This window comes from Pristiophorus japonicus, chromosome 12 (assembly GCF_044704955.1).
Source record: "Pristiophorus japonicus isolate sPriJap1 chromosome 12, sPriJap1.hap1, whole genome shotgun sequence".
NCBI lineage: Eukaryota > Metazoa > Chordata > Chondrichthyes > Pristiophoridae > Pristiophorus > Pristiophorus japonicus.
In genome coordinates, this window is record NC_091988.1 from 188024294 (window position 1) to 188039822 (window position 15529).

Here is a 15529-nt window from a genome sequence, read left to right on the forward strand (position 1 = left end):
ATGCGGACAATGTGGCCCACCCAAAGGAGCTGGTCGTGTGTGGTCAGTGCTCCAATGCTGGGGATATTGGTCTGATCGAGAACACTGACGTTGGTGCGTCTATCCTCCCAGGGGATTTGCAGGATCTTGCTGAGCCATCGTTGGTGGTATTTCTCCAGCGATTTGAAGTGTCTACTGTATATGGTCTACACCTCTGAGCCATACAGGAGGGTCGGTATTACGACAGCCCTGCAGACCATAAGCTTGGTGCCAGATTTGAGGGCCTGATCTTAGAACAGTTTCTTCCTCTCTTCACCATAACCAGTGCCTGCGAAGAGATGCTCGGCCACTCAACCAGAAACACCAGGACTGCTTTGACGAGAATGACGAGAAGATCCAGGAGCTAATAAACTGCAAGCGCAGGACATTTCTGAACCTAAAGCAACAACCCAACTCGGAAGCAGCAAAGTAGCTCTACAGATGGCTGACCCGCGACCTAAAGAATAGATGGTGGGCGGAGAAAGCGCAGGGGATTCAGCAGCTGGCCGACAACCATGACGTGTGCGGATTCTTCACCACAGTTAAGTCCACCCACGGCCCAAACACCCAAGGCCCCACCCCACTGCTGGCCAAGAATGGGGAGATACTCATCAAGGACACCAAGACAATCAGGGCCCGCTGGAAGGAACACTTCGAAGATTTCCTTAATCGAGACTCTGCCTTTGATATGAGTGTCCTCGACTCCAATCCGCAGCAGGCTACCCGCCATATCTCAGCAAAACCCCAATCCAGAAATAGCAAATGAGATGAATGACCAGTTACTTTGTTTTGATGGTGTTGGTTAAGGGATAAATGTTGGCCGGGACAGCGAGAGAACTCCTGCTCTTCTTCAAATAGTGCAACGGGATCTTTAACAGCCACCTGAGAGGGCGGACTCAATTTCACATCTCATCTTAAAGACAGCACTTCTGACAGTGCAGCTTTCCTGCAGTACTGCACTGGCGTGCCAGCCTAGATTATGTGCCCAAATCCTGAAGTGGGATTTTCTGACACGGAAGCGAGTGCACTACCAACTAAAGTGACGCTTAAATAGAGCAGCTATTTTACCATGAGAGACATCACAACTGAGGCCTAACCTGCAAACACCTGGCGTTAACATTAGTTGCTTACTTTCCAGTGTGGCCCATTGGACAGCAGTCGGGAGCGGGAATTCTGGCTGATATTTTCCCACTCCCTAGCCCAGGGGCGCTGAAAAAATTACAAATGCTGGATCTGCTGCAGAGTGCGGTTAACTTGGCACAGAGCCAGGGATCAAACCTATAGAATCGCAGAATGGTTACAGCACAGAAGGAGGCCATTCGGCCCGTCGAGCCCGTGCTGGCTCTCTGCAAGAGCACTTCAGCTAGTCTCACTCCCCCGCCCTTTCCCCGTAGCCCTGCAAATTTTTTTCCCTTCAAACATTTATCCACTTTTGAAAGCCACAATTCAGTCTGCCTCCACCACCCCTTCAGGCAGTGCATTCCAGATCCTAACCGCTCGCTACGTAAAAATGTTTTTCCTCATGTCACCTTTGGTTCTTCTGCCAATCACCTTAAATCTCTGTCCTTTGATTCTCGAACCATCCACCAACGGGAACAGTTTCTCTCTATCTACTCTGTCCAGACCCCTCATGATTTTGAACACCTCTATCATAGAAACATAGAAAATAGGTGCAGGAGGAGGCCATTCGGCCCTTCGAGCCTGCACCGCCATTCATTGAGTTCATGGCTGAACATGCAACTTCAGTACCTCCTCTCGCTCTTCTCTGCTCTAAGGAGAACAACCCCAGCTTCTCCAGTCTATCCATGTAACTGAAGTCCCTCATCCCTGGAATCATTCTTGTAAATCTATTCTTCACCCTCTCGAAGGCCTTCACATCTGTCCTAAAGTGTGGTGCCCAGAATTGGACACAATACTCCAGTTGAGGCCGATCCAGTGTTTTATACAGGTTCATTATAACTCCCTTGGTTTTGTACTCAATGCCTCTATTCATGAGGCCCAGGATCCCATATGCTTTTTTAACCACTTTCTCAACCTGCTCTGCCATCTTCAACAATTTGTGCACATATACCCCCAGGTCTCTCTGTTCATGCACCGCCTTCAGAATTATACCCTTTAGTTTATTTTGCCTCTCCTCATTCTTCCTACCAAAATGTAGCACTTTGCACTTTTCTGTGTTAAACTTCACGTGTCACTCATTCCACCAGCCCGTGTATGTCCTCTTGAAGTCTATCACTATCCTCCTCACTGCTCACTATAATCGTGGAACTTCCTCCCTAACAACACCTGCAGCAACTCGCCAAGGCTTCTCCAGCAGCACCTCCCAAATCCGCGACCTCTACCACCTAGAAGGACAAGGGCAGCAGGCGCATGGGAACACCACCACCTGCAAGTTCCCCTCCAAGTCACACACCATCCTGCCTTGGAACTATATCCATTCCTTCATCGTCGCTGGGTCAAAATCCTGGAACTCCCTCCCTAATATCACTGTGGGAGCACCTTCACCACACAGACTGCAGCGGTTCAAGAAGACGGCTCACCACCACCTTCTCAAGGGCAATTAGGGACGGGCAATAAATGCCGGTCTTGCCAGCGATGCCCACATCCCATGAACGAATTTTTAAAAACCCTCATTTGCGTGGCCACTGTCTTCACCCACCAAGCTCCCGAACATTTGTTTTAACTTTGAAAGTATTTAGGAACATATTTAGGAGGTGGCCATTCAGCCCCTTGAACCTGCTCCAGCATTTGAATAGATCATGGCCGTCCTGTACCTCAGCTCCATTTATCTGCCTTTGCTCGATGCCCTTACCTAACCAAACTCTATCGATCTCAGCCTTGAAAGCTCCGATTGTCCCCCAGCGTCCACAACCTTTTGGGGGAGAGAATTCCTGATTTCACTCCGAAATGGCCTGGCTCTAATTTTAAGAGTATGAACCCTTCCTTCTTGATTCCCCCATTGGAGGAAACACTTTCTCTGCATCTACCCTGTCAAATAGTTTTAACATTTTAGACACCTCGATCAGATTAGTCTTCAATCGTTTATGCTCCAGGGAAAATTTCAGGTGAAAATGAACGCCCCTCCCGGCTCCACTTTGTTCTCCCTCACTTGCTCATGTGTCACATCACCCTGTGACTGGCGCCAGAAGATAATTGATTAAAAAAAATAATCTTTTTTTTTTGTTTGGCCTAAGCCAAAGTTTTCGTTTCTCTGCCAAGATCTTGAGGGAATTTGAATCAACTCCAGAATGAGAGGTGAAGTTGGGATGTCGGAATCGCTCCCAGCCTAAACATGTCTCACAGCTGTTCAGCTGGATGCTTCCATGCCACAGGGAATGCTGGTGTGCAGATGTGCTACCACCATACCTTGCTCAGCTCAGCTCAATCCTGAGTTCCAATGGACCGAGCTTGGGTCTTGGGGGTTTTAGAACATAAGAATTAGGAGCAGAAGTATGCCATTCGGCCCCTCGAGCCTGCTCTGCCATTCAATGAGATCATGGCTGATCTTCTACCTCAACACTTTCCTGCACTATCCCAATATCCCTCGATTCCCTTAATATCCAAAAATCTATCGATCTCTGTCTTGAGAAAAATGGCACCACCAATCGGCACTGCGAGTGTCAGCTTATCCCCTGTAGTGGGACTTGAGCCAACAATCTTCTAGACTCAGAGGTGAGAGTGCTACTCACTGAGCCAAAGCTGACAGTATTTTACTGACATTTACCAGATTAACAATATTTGGAAGGGTCCAATACATTCCCCCACTCTCCTGGTAGATCTCCTCCAATCCTACAAACCCTTCCCCGAACTCTCTCTACCTCTGAATCTTGTGTATCACCCCCTCCCTTTGCCCCATCATAAGAAGTTGCCTAGGCCCCATGCTCTAGAATTCCCTCCCTAAACCCTCCCGACCAAATCCAACTCCTCTATTAAGACGCTCCTTGTAACTTCTTCGGCAGCACCTCCCAAACCCATGACCTCTACCAATATAGATGGACAAGGGCAGCAGGCACATGGGAACACCACAACTTCAAGTCCCCCTCCAAGTCACACACCATCTTCACTTAGTAAAACAACCCACAGTGTTTCACAGGAGCATTAGTAAGCAAAATTTGATACCTAGCCACATAAGGAGATATTAGGACAGGTGACCAAAAGCTTGGACAAAGAGATAGGTTTTAAGGACAGTCTTAATGGAGAAAATGGAGGTAGAGAGGCGGAGAGGTTTAGGGAGGAAATCCCGGAGCTTGGGGCCCAGACAGTTGAAAGCAAGGCAATGGTGGAACGATTATAATCAGGGATACTCAGGAGGGCAGAATTAGACTGATATCTCGGAGGTTGTGGGGCTGGAGGTAGGGGATGTTTTACTACTTTAAAGGTGCTATATAAATGCAGTTACATCAAATTAATTAGAATTTATAGCACAGAAACGGGCCCTCCAGAGATAGGGAGGGACGAGGCCATGGAGGGATTTGAAAACAAGGAAGAGAATTTTAAAATCAAGGCGTGGCCAGACTGGGAGCCAATGTCGGTCAGCGAGCACAGGGGTGATGGGTGAATAAATTATTGTTTGGAGGAGGGGGCAAAAGGGAAACATATTCAGCCCAGGCAGGGGACAGACAGACGGACAATCAAACTGTAAAATTGTGACACTCTTTAAGTGACATAACATGAAGTAACACCGTTTAGTTCCCGTGCAAAGCACGATACCACAAATCTGACTCTGGCATGAGAATATGAAAAATGGTGCCTTGCTGTCAATCATTAACAGTAAATAATGTAACAGGGATGAGGCCTGTCCATTCAATGTGCTGTGGCCATAGAGGTGAACAGTTCCCCTCCAGTACACAGCCAGAAGAAAAAGATCTTAACCGAGCTAAATAACACGCAAATGCTGACAGGAGTAAGTTTTACATTTTCTTTTAGCCCTTGGCGATACTGCTTACTCACTTTCTTAACACCAGCCGGCGGGATGCTTAACGTGCCTGTCACTTGTATTCCATTTATTAGTGGCTATCTTGTATGTATAACCTCTAGTTTTGGACTCCATCACAAGTCCCACTCCAGGGACTTAAACACAAAAATCTAGACTGACACTCCGGTGCAGTGCTGAGGGAGCGCTGCACTGTCAGAGGTGCTGTCTTTCGGATGAGACGTTAAACCGAAGCCCCATCTATTCTATGTAAAAGATCCCACGGCACTATTTCGAAGAAGAGCAGGGGAGTTATCCCCGGTGTCCTGGCCAATATTTATCCCTCAATCAACATAACTAAAAAAAAAGATTATCTGGTCATTATCACAGTGCTGTTTGTGGGAGCTTGCTGTGCGCAAATTCTCTGTCACGTCTCCTACATTACAACAGTGACAATACTTCAGAAAAAAAGTACTGAGTTGCCTGTAAAGCGCTTTGGGACATCCCGAAGTTGTAAAAAGTCTTGTATAAATGCAAGATCTTTCTTTTCTTTTATTTACTGTCTTTATATTTTGGGGAGTAGTTTTATTTTCTGGCACTGGGGAATGGAACAGTGTACTGTGCCTAGTGTATGTATACAGCCTTCCCAGTCAGCTTCACTGTAACCACCAACATTGTGCCTTAACTCAGAAGGCAGTCCTCAACTGCACCAGAGTAAACGCCCCCAATCTTCACAGTGGCCACCTTTGAATAAAAAAAAGACTTGCCTTTATATAGCACCTTTCACGACCTCAGAACACTCTAAAGCACTTTACAGCCAGTGAAGTACTTTGTTTTTGAAGTGTTGTAATGTGATAATGACCAGATAATCTATTTTTAGTGATGTTGATTGAGGGATAAATATTGGCCAGAACACCAGGGAGAACTCCCCCTACTCTTCTTCGAAATAGTGCCATGGGAAATTTTACATCCACCTGAGAGAGCAGATGGGGCCTCAGTTTAAAGTCTCATCCAAAAGACGGCACCTCCGACAGTGCAGCACTCCACTGGAGAGTCATCCTAGATTTTTATGCTCAAATCTCCAGAGTGAGACTTCAACCCACAACCCTCTGACTTAGAGAGGAGAGCACCACCCACTGAGCCACTGGCTGACATGACATAATGCAACTCTTGTCTGCGTTGATCTATTTTGATCTGTGTACCCATTGCCCATTAGGAACCTAGTTTGAAGTTGGCCAAAGTTTGGATTCAAATCTAGGTCGCAGAGGTGAAAGTACAGCATGCTAACTCACCACACCATCCAGTTCCCAATGTACCTTACTTAAATGGCCATTGTCATGTGAGATGGCAATGAGGCAGTGATGCAATGAAATCATTTCAACGTTTACACAACAGATACTTTTTGCTTTGCTGTCGGGTAAAGTTTCCCTGGGATCCTCTAAGTGGCCCTCGTAGGTGGACGTAAAAGATCCCAGGGCACGAAGAGCAGGGGAGTTCTCCCTGGTTATCCCTGGCCAATAGTTATCCCTCAATCAACACCACTAAAAGCAGTTTATCTGGTCATTATCACGTTGCTGTTTGTGGGAGCTTGCTGTGCACAAATTGGCTGCCACATTTTCCACATTAAAACAGTGACTACACTACTCTTGGCTGTAAAGCGCTTTGGGATGTCCGGTGGTCGTGAAAGGCACTATAGAATTGGAAGTCTTTCTTTTGTATTCTAGTATCGAGATTTAAGCATTCTATTGCCACCATACTGTTTCTATTCAGGTCCAAGGTCACTTGCATGATTTGTGAACTTTTCTCCCCAGTGGCTGAAGCACAATAACAAAGACACATTCTGACCGGCATTAATAATGAATATAAATGCTATGTGATATATGTTATTAAGAGAGATTGACCGCGCAACATCACTAAAAACAGATTATCTGGTCATTACCACATTGTTGTTTGTGGGAGTTGCTGTGCACAAATTGGCTGCCACGTTTCCCACATTACAACACTTCAAAAAGTACTGCATTGGCTGTAAGGTACTTTGGGACGTATTGAGGTTGTGAAACGCACTGTAGAAATGCAAGTTCTTTCTTTCTCATTATGCAGAGGAGCCTAATGAGAAAACTGACCTGATATGCCATAAACAAAAGAGTGGGAGTGCAGAGCATGGAGATTGCTGTGGCTAAACAACCACTCACATAGAAAAACACGCAAGGGAGTTTCACAGACTTGCAGGGAAGGTGGTCACTGAATCAAAGAGGGAGCGATGCGGAGGAGTGGCATAAAGCTTGGTTGGAGGCAAGTTTTAAAGAGATCTTTAAAGGAAGTGTCAGCTGTGGCTCAGTGGTAGCACTTCCGCCTCTGAGCCTGACAAGTGGGGGTTCATAGTCCCACTCCAGGGACTTGAGCACAAAAATCTGGGCTGACATTCCAGTGCAGTACTGAGGGTGTGCTGCATTGTCGGAGGTGCTGTCTTTTGGATGAGACATTAAACCGAGGCATCGTCTGCCCTCTCAGGTGAATGTAAAAGATCCCACAACACTATTTCAAAAGAGTTATCCCCAGTGTCCTGGGCCAATATTTATCCCTCAATCAACATCAGTAAAAACAGGTGATCTGGCCATTATCACATTGCTATTTGTGGGAGCTTGCTGTGCGCAAATTGCCTGCTGCTTTTCCCACATTCCATCAGTAACTGCACTTCAAGAAGTACATAATTGATTGTAAAGTGCTTTGTGACGTCCTGAGGTGCTATATAAATGCAAGTTCTGTGTTTCTTTAAGAGAGCTACAGGGAATGCCAGAGTGTGCGGTCTAGGTGACTGAAGGCACTACCAATAGTAGAACTATAACGGGGGGGGAGGGGAGGCAAGGGGTGGGGTGAAAACACAAAAGCATAGACAGGGACAGTTCTACAGATGTGTAGAAAGCATCTTTAAAAAATGTACTGAGATGTAGGAAATATTATCAATTGTTGATACCTCAATAGTTTACCAGAATGTGCAGTGTTTTTGGGACTAAGCCCAACCAGGACTTGCTGCGATTCTGCCTGAGGCCTGAAATAATCTCTCTGAGGCCCTTGAACACTCACCATCGCCCAGCTAGGTGCCCCCTCAGCCCCCGCCCCTAAACTCTCTGCATGAATCCCTTGAGTTCAGCCCCTGCCCTACACTGAAACCTGTCCTGGTCAGAAATCACAAATCAGAGCCTCTGTGACTTGTGGCCATGGGGCTTTATCCCTTCTTGCCCTCCTTCACCTCTCCCGGGTTGGCGAGGTCATCATCCTCCTCCATCGCCGCTCCTCTCTTGTCCCTCTCCCCACCTGGCTCCACTCCCACCCCATGCCAATGCAGCCTGAACATCTCCAGGAATGGCTCCCCTTTCCTTCCCGCCCCCCACAGTCGCCTCCAGGGATGTTAGAGGGTGGATCCTTGGCTCCCCCTCTTCACGTTGGGCCTCAGTGACATCATCCACAGGTATGGGGGGTCACCTTCCATACGTATGCTGATCTATTCCGCCACCCTTTCTCTCGGTCCCACGACCACTTCTGTGCCAGTGCGCTGTGTGACTGACCGTGTGACTTAATGAGGACGAGTCAAAACTTCCTCCAACCGAGGATGTCTGAAGCCAGTATTTCAGCTCCTGCCATGCAAATCCTTGGCAACTTGTTTAACCCAGGGTCGTTTCAAACTTCACATCCTATCTGTTAACACGACTGTCTAATTCCACCTCTAACACTGCCTGTCTTCCCCCCACCACTGCTTAAATGCTTATTCATGCTTTTGTCACCTCTAGATTCGATTTATCCAATATGTCCCTTGTCTCATTCGCCATCAGTCCTGCCTCCATGGTAGTAATTTTACTCGGTGTTGGAAGGTCGTGGGTGTAATGAATGCACCTGTGAGTATTTGCAGAACTGCTGTCCACCAAGCGCAGCTCTCCCCCGTCTGGCGTGGCGGCTGTCCTGCAGGAGCCGCTGCTCGGGAATCCGTACCTCCACGACCGAGGTTTTAGGTGGCAGGCGGACGAGAGGGCTGTGGCTGGCGAAGTGACCAGGGTCAGGGACCTGCTGGATGGTGGAGGAACGGGCTGGATGGCGCCAGACGTGTGGCACGGCGCCTATCCTGGGCCGGCGTCCGCCGCGCGGCCGATGCCATCGAGTCGCTAAAAACAGCGCTGGGCCCTGACTCCGTTAGGTGTGTCGAGGAGGCTCAAGCACGTGGGGCGATCCCGTCCGAACTGACCCCCGTCCGGACGGAATTCTTCATTGGCGCCAAGCCCCGGAACCTCCCTCGGGAACCGGCGCCTCACAACTTGAGCCCCCCTCGGGGAAATCCTCTCCGTACCTTTCAGTTCTGCGCGGAGGGGTTTCCTGTACGGGCTGCTCCTGCACACTCTCAACCTGGCCATCCTCGCCTGCCATCCGGACACACCGTGGCGTACCATCTTGCCGTCCGGAGGAGGTGGGGGTCCTCAATGGAGTGCACTCTACGCGGGAGTCCTCCCTCTATTTATTGGATACTTGGTCTGGAGCAGTCCTGTGCAATAAGTTTTTAAGTTGGTGCACGGGCTCCCAGTCCGCCTGCAATTTCTGCGGTCTGGAGGAGTCCGTGTTCCATGTTTTTATTGAGTGTGCGAGGTTGCAGCCCCTGTTCCATTATTTGAAGGGGCTGCTCCTCAAATTCTGGTTGCACTTCAGTCCCGCGCTCCTGATCTTTGGGCACCCTGTGCGGAGGGGAGTGGGCAGGTCGGAAGGCCTCCTCGTAGGACTGCTCCTGGGCACGGCCAAGGGAGCCATCAGCCGGTCCAGGCAGAGGGCGGTCGAGGGGGTCATTCAGCCCGACTGCCTGCCTCTCTTCCACGGTTGCATCCGCGCCAGGGTGTCCCTGGAGATGGAGCACGCGGTGTCCACCGGTACACTCGCGGCCTTCCGCGAGAGGTGGGTGCCGGAGGGACAGGAGTGCATCATCATCCCCAGCAACCAAATTTTAATTTGATTTTATGTTTAAATGTTAATTTGTTTCATTTGCCGGTTTCAGTGCCCCCCCCCCCCCACCCCAAAAAAAAAACAAGGGGGCACTTGAAAAGTTTTTGGAATGTGCCTCCCCCTTTAATCAGGGGGCATTTGATTAAAGTATACAACTCAAAATAGTTGTAGAGCTGCTGTATTGTGAGTGGTTTAGCCAGTCACATGATGTTCACAAGACTCAATAAAACCCCAGTCAATTGGGTTTAGGGTTATGCAGTTGTGAGCCTAATGGATGAACTGGTAATTTGTACTGTGATTGTTAAACCTTTGTTAATAAACCAACTAATTCTAAATAGCAATGTGTTGCTATGAATTCTTAAGCAAAGAACCCATGAAGCAAATACATTGCAGTGGGTTCAAGCCCCACTCCAGAACTTTAGCAACATAATCTCGTGCGGTACTGAGGGAGTGCTGCACTATCGGCAGTGCCGTCTTTTGGATGTTGAACCGAGTGTACAGACCTCCAAACAGTAATAGGGATGTTGGGGAGGGCATCAAACAGGAAATTAGGGGTGCATGCAATAAAGGTGTAGCAGTTATAATGGGTGACTTTAATATGCACATAGATTGGGCTAGCCAAACTGGAAGCAATACATAGAAACATAGAAAATAGGTGCAGGAGTAGGCCATTCGGCCCTTCTAGCCTGCACCGCCATTCAATGAGTTCATGGCTGAACATTCAACTTCAGTACCCCATTCCTGCTTTCTCGCCATACCCCTTGATCCCCCTAGTAGTAAGGTGGAGGAGGATTTCCTGGAGTGCATAAGGGATGGTTTTCTAGACCAATATGTTGAGGAACCAACTAGGGGGGAGGCCATCTTAGACTGGGTGTTGTGTAATGAGAGAGGATTAATTAGCAATCTCATTGTGCGAGGCCCCTTGGGGAAGAGTGACCATAATATGGTGGAATTCTGCATTAGGATGGAGAATGAAACAGTAAATTCAGAGACCATGGTCCAGAACTTAAAGAAGGGTAACTTTGAAGGTATGAGGCGTGAATTGGCTAGGATAGATTGGCGAATGATACTTAGGGGGTTGACTGTGGATGGGCAATGGCAGACATTTAGAGACCGCATGGATGAATTACAACAATTGTACATTCCTGTCTGGCGTAAAAATAAAAAAGGGAAGGTGGCTCAACCGTGGCTATCTAGGGAAATCAGGGATAGTATTAAAGCCAAGGAAGTGGCATACAAATTGGCCAGAAATAGCAGTGAACCTGGGGACTGGGAGAAATTTAGAACTCAGCAGAGGAGGACAAAGGGTTTGATTAGGGCAGGGAAAATGGAGTACGAGAAGAAGCTTGCAGGGAACATTAAGGCGGATTGCAAAAGTTTCTATAGGTATGTAAAGAGAAAAAGGTTAGTAAAGACAAACGTAGGTCCCCTGCAATCAGAATCAGGGGAAGTCATAAAGGGGAACAAAGAAATGGCAGACCAATTGAACAAGTACTTTGGTTCGGTATTCACTAAGGAGGATACAAACAACCTTCCGGATATAAAAGGGGTCAGAGGGTCTAGTAAGGAGGGGGAACTGAGGGAAATCTTTATTAGTCGGGAAATTGTGTTGGGGAAATTGATGGGATTGAAGGCCGATAAATCCCCAGGGCCTGATGGACTGCATCCCAGAGTACTTAAGGAGGTGGCCTTGGAAATAGCGGATGCATTGACAGTCATTTTCCAACATTCCATTGACTCTGGATCAGTTCCTATGGAGTGGAGGGTAGCCAATGTAACCCCACTTTTTAAAAAAGGAGGGAGAGAAAAAACAGGGAATTATAGACCGGTCAGCCTGACATCGGTAGTGGGTAAAATGATGGAATCAATTATTAAGGATGTCATAGCAGTGCATCTGGAAAATGGTGACATGATAGGTCCAAGTCAGCATGGATTTGTGAATGGGAAATCATGCTTGACAAATCTTCTGGAAATTTTTGAGGATGTTTCCAGTAAAGTGGACAAAGGAGAACCAGTTGATGTGGTATATTTGGACTTTCAGAAGGCTTTCGACAAGGTCCCACACAAGAGATTAATGTGCAAAGTTAAAGCACATGGGATTGGGGGTAGTGTGCTGACGTGGATTGAGAACTGGTTGTCAGACAGGAAACAAAGAGTAGGAGTAAATGGGTACTTTTCAGAATGGCAGGCAGTGACTAGTGGGGTGCCGCAAGGTTCTGTGCTGGGGCCCCAGCTGTTTACATTGTACATTAATGATTTAGACGAGAGGATTAAATGCAGTATCTCCAAATTTGCGGATGACACTGAGTTGGGTGGCAGTGTGAGCTGCGAGGAGGATGCTATTAGGCTGCAGAGTGACTTGGATAGGTTAGGTGAGTGGGCAAATGCATTGCAGATGAAGTATAATGTGGATAAATGTGAGGTTATCCACTTTGGTGGTAAAAACAGAGAGACAGACTATTATCTGAATGGTGACAGATTAGGAAAAGGGAAGGTGCAACGAGACCTGGGTGTCATGGTACATCAGTCATTGAAGGTTGGCATGCAGGTACAGCAGGCGGTTAAGAAAGCAAATGGCATGTTGGCCTTCATCGCGAGGGGATTTGAATACAGGGGCAGGGAGGTGTTGCTACAGTTGTACAGGGCCTTGGTGAGGCCACACCTGGAGTATTGTGTACAGTTTTGGTCTCCTAACTTGAGGAAGGACATTCTTGCTATTGAGGGAGTGCAGCGAAGATTCACCAGACTGATTCCTGGGATGGCGGGACTGACCTATCAAGAAAGACTGGATCAACTGGGCTTGTATTCACTGTAGTTCAGAAGAATGAGAGGGGACCTCATGGAAACGTTTAAAATTCTGATGGGTTTAGACAGGTTAGATGCAGGAAGAATGTTCCCAATGTTGGGGAAGTCCAGAACCAGGGGTCACAGTCTGAGGATAAGGGGTAAGCCATTTAGGACCGAGATGAGGAGAAACTTCTTTACCCAGAGAGTGGTGAACCTGTGGAATGCTCTACCACAGAAAGTAGTTGAGGCCAATTCACTAAATATATTCAAAAGGGAGTTAGATGAAGTCCTTACTACTCGAGGGATCAAGGGTTATGGCGAGAAAGCAGGAAGGGGGTACTGAAGTTTCATGTTCAGCCATGAACTCATTGAATGGCGGTGCAGGCTAGAAGGGCTGAATGGCCTGCTCCTGCACCTATTTTCTATGTTTCTATGTTTAACAGATCCCGCTGCACAATTCAGAGACGAGCAGAGGAGCTCGCCGGGTGCCCTGGCCAGCATTTATTCCTCAACGACCACCACTAAACCACCTCATTGGTCATTTATCGCACTGCTGCTCATGGGACACTGGGCTGTAGAAGTTCCCACTTTCTTTTGCTAGCCTCCCATCCTCCACTCTCCATGAAGTCTGGTCATGCAATTCTTGCACTGCCCACTGGAAAGTTCGAAAGAACACTTCAGATGATGCTTCTCCCTCTGACTTCCCTGCCCACCCCCACTGCTTCCCTGTGGGTTAAAGTATCTCATCTCCACTCCATATCCTGCATCGTTTTAAAAGTTATGAAACCATAGAAGCACACAGCACTATCGGAGGCTCACAGCTCGCACTGCCATGCTCTCTCGCTACTGCTTCAAATATTTATCCAATGTTCCCTTAAAAGATAGTCGCTGCATTAACCCCTCCCTGTCGCAAAGCATTCTATGCTCCAACAACTCTGTGTAAAGAAATTTCCCCATACCTCTTATTTCCGCGTTCCAGTGGCAGCTGTGACTCGGTGGGTAGCGCATTTGCCTCTGGGTCAGAAGGTCCCCACTCCAGAGACTTGATCACATATGTCTGAACGGTCCGCGTTGCGGAGTTGGAGCTGAGGGTGGATTCACTCTGGAGCATCCACGATGCTGAGAATGACATGAGTATCACATGTAGCGAGTTGGTCTTACCGCAGGAGAAGGGTCCACAGCCAGATAGGGAATGGAAGACCAGCAGGAAGAGTAGTGCAAGGAAGGTAGTGCAGGGGTTCCCTGTAGTCATCCCCCTGCAAAACAGATACACCGTTTTGAGCACTGTTGAGGGGGATGACTCACCAGGGGAGGGCAGCAGCAGCCAAGTTCATGGCACCGTGGCTGGCTCTGTTGCACAGAAGGGCAGGAAAAAGAGTGGGAGAGCGATAGTGATAGGGGATTCAATGGTGAGGGGAATAGATAGGCGTTTCTGCGGCCGCAACCGAGACTCCAGGATGTTATGTTGCCTCCCTGGTGCAAGGGTCAAGGATGTCTCGGAGCGGGTGCAGGACATTCTGAAAAGGGAGGGAGAACAGCCAGTTGTCGTGGTGCACATTGGTACCAACGACATAGGTAAAAAAAGGGATGAGGTCCTACGAAACGAATTTAAGGAGCTAGGAGCTAAATTAAAAAGTAGGACCTCAAAAGTAGTAATCTCGGGATTGCTACCAGTGCCACGTGCTAGTCAGAGTAGGAATCGCAGGATAGCGCAGATGAATACGTGGCTTGAGCAGTGGTGCAGCAGGGAGGGATTCAAATTCCTGGGGCATTGGAACCGGTTCTGGGGGAGGTGGGACCAGCACAAACCGGACGGTCTGCACCTAGGCAGGACCAGAACCAATGTCCTAGGGGGAGTGTTTGCTAGTGCTGTTGGGGAGGAGTTAAACTAATATGGCAGGGGGATGGGAATCAATGCAGGGAGACAGAGGGATACAAAAAGGAGGCAAAAGCAAAAGACAGAAAGGAGATGAGGAAAAGTGGAGGGCAGAGAAACCCAAGGCAAAGAACAAAAAGGGCCACTGTACAGCAAAATTCTAAAAGGACAAACGGTGTTAAAAAAACAAGCCTGAAGGCTTTGTGTCTTAATGCAAGGAGTATCCGCAATAAGGTGGATGAATTAACTGTGCAAATAGATATTAACAAATATGATGTGATTGGGATTACGGAGACGTGGCTCCAGGATGATTAGGGCTGGGAACTCAACATCCAGGGATATTCAACATTCAGGAAGGATAGAATAAAAGGAAAAGGAGGTGGGGTAGCATTGCTGGTTAAAGAGGAGATTAATGCAATAGTTAGGAAGGACATTAGCTTGGATGATGTGGAATCTATATAGGTAGAGCTGCAGAACACCAAAGGGCAAAAAATGTTAGTGGGAGTTGTGTACAGACCTCCAAACAGTAGTAGTGATGTTGGGGAGGGTATCAAACAGGAAATTAGGGGTGCATGCAATAAAGGTGCAGCAGTTATAATGGGTGACTTTAATATGCACATAGATTGGGCGAGCCAAACTGGAAGCAATATGGTGGAGGAGGATTTCCTGGAGTGCATAAGGGATGGTTTTCTACACCAATATGCCGAGGAACCAACTAGGGGGGAGGCCATCTTAGACTGGGTGTTGTGTAATGAGAGAGGATTAATTAGCAATCTCATTGTGCGAGGCCCCTTGGGGAAGAGTGACCATAATATGGTGGAATTCTGCATTAGGATGGAGAATGAAACAGTTAATTCAGAGACCATGGTCCAGAACTTAAAGAAGGGTAACTTTGAAGGTATGAGGCGTGAATTGGCTGGGATAGATTGGCGAATGATACTGAAGGGGTTGACTGT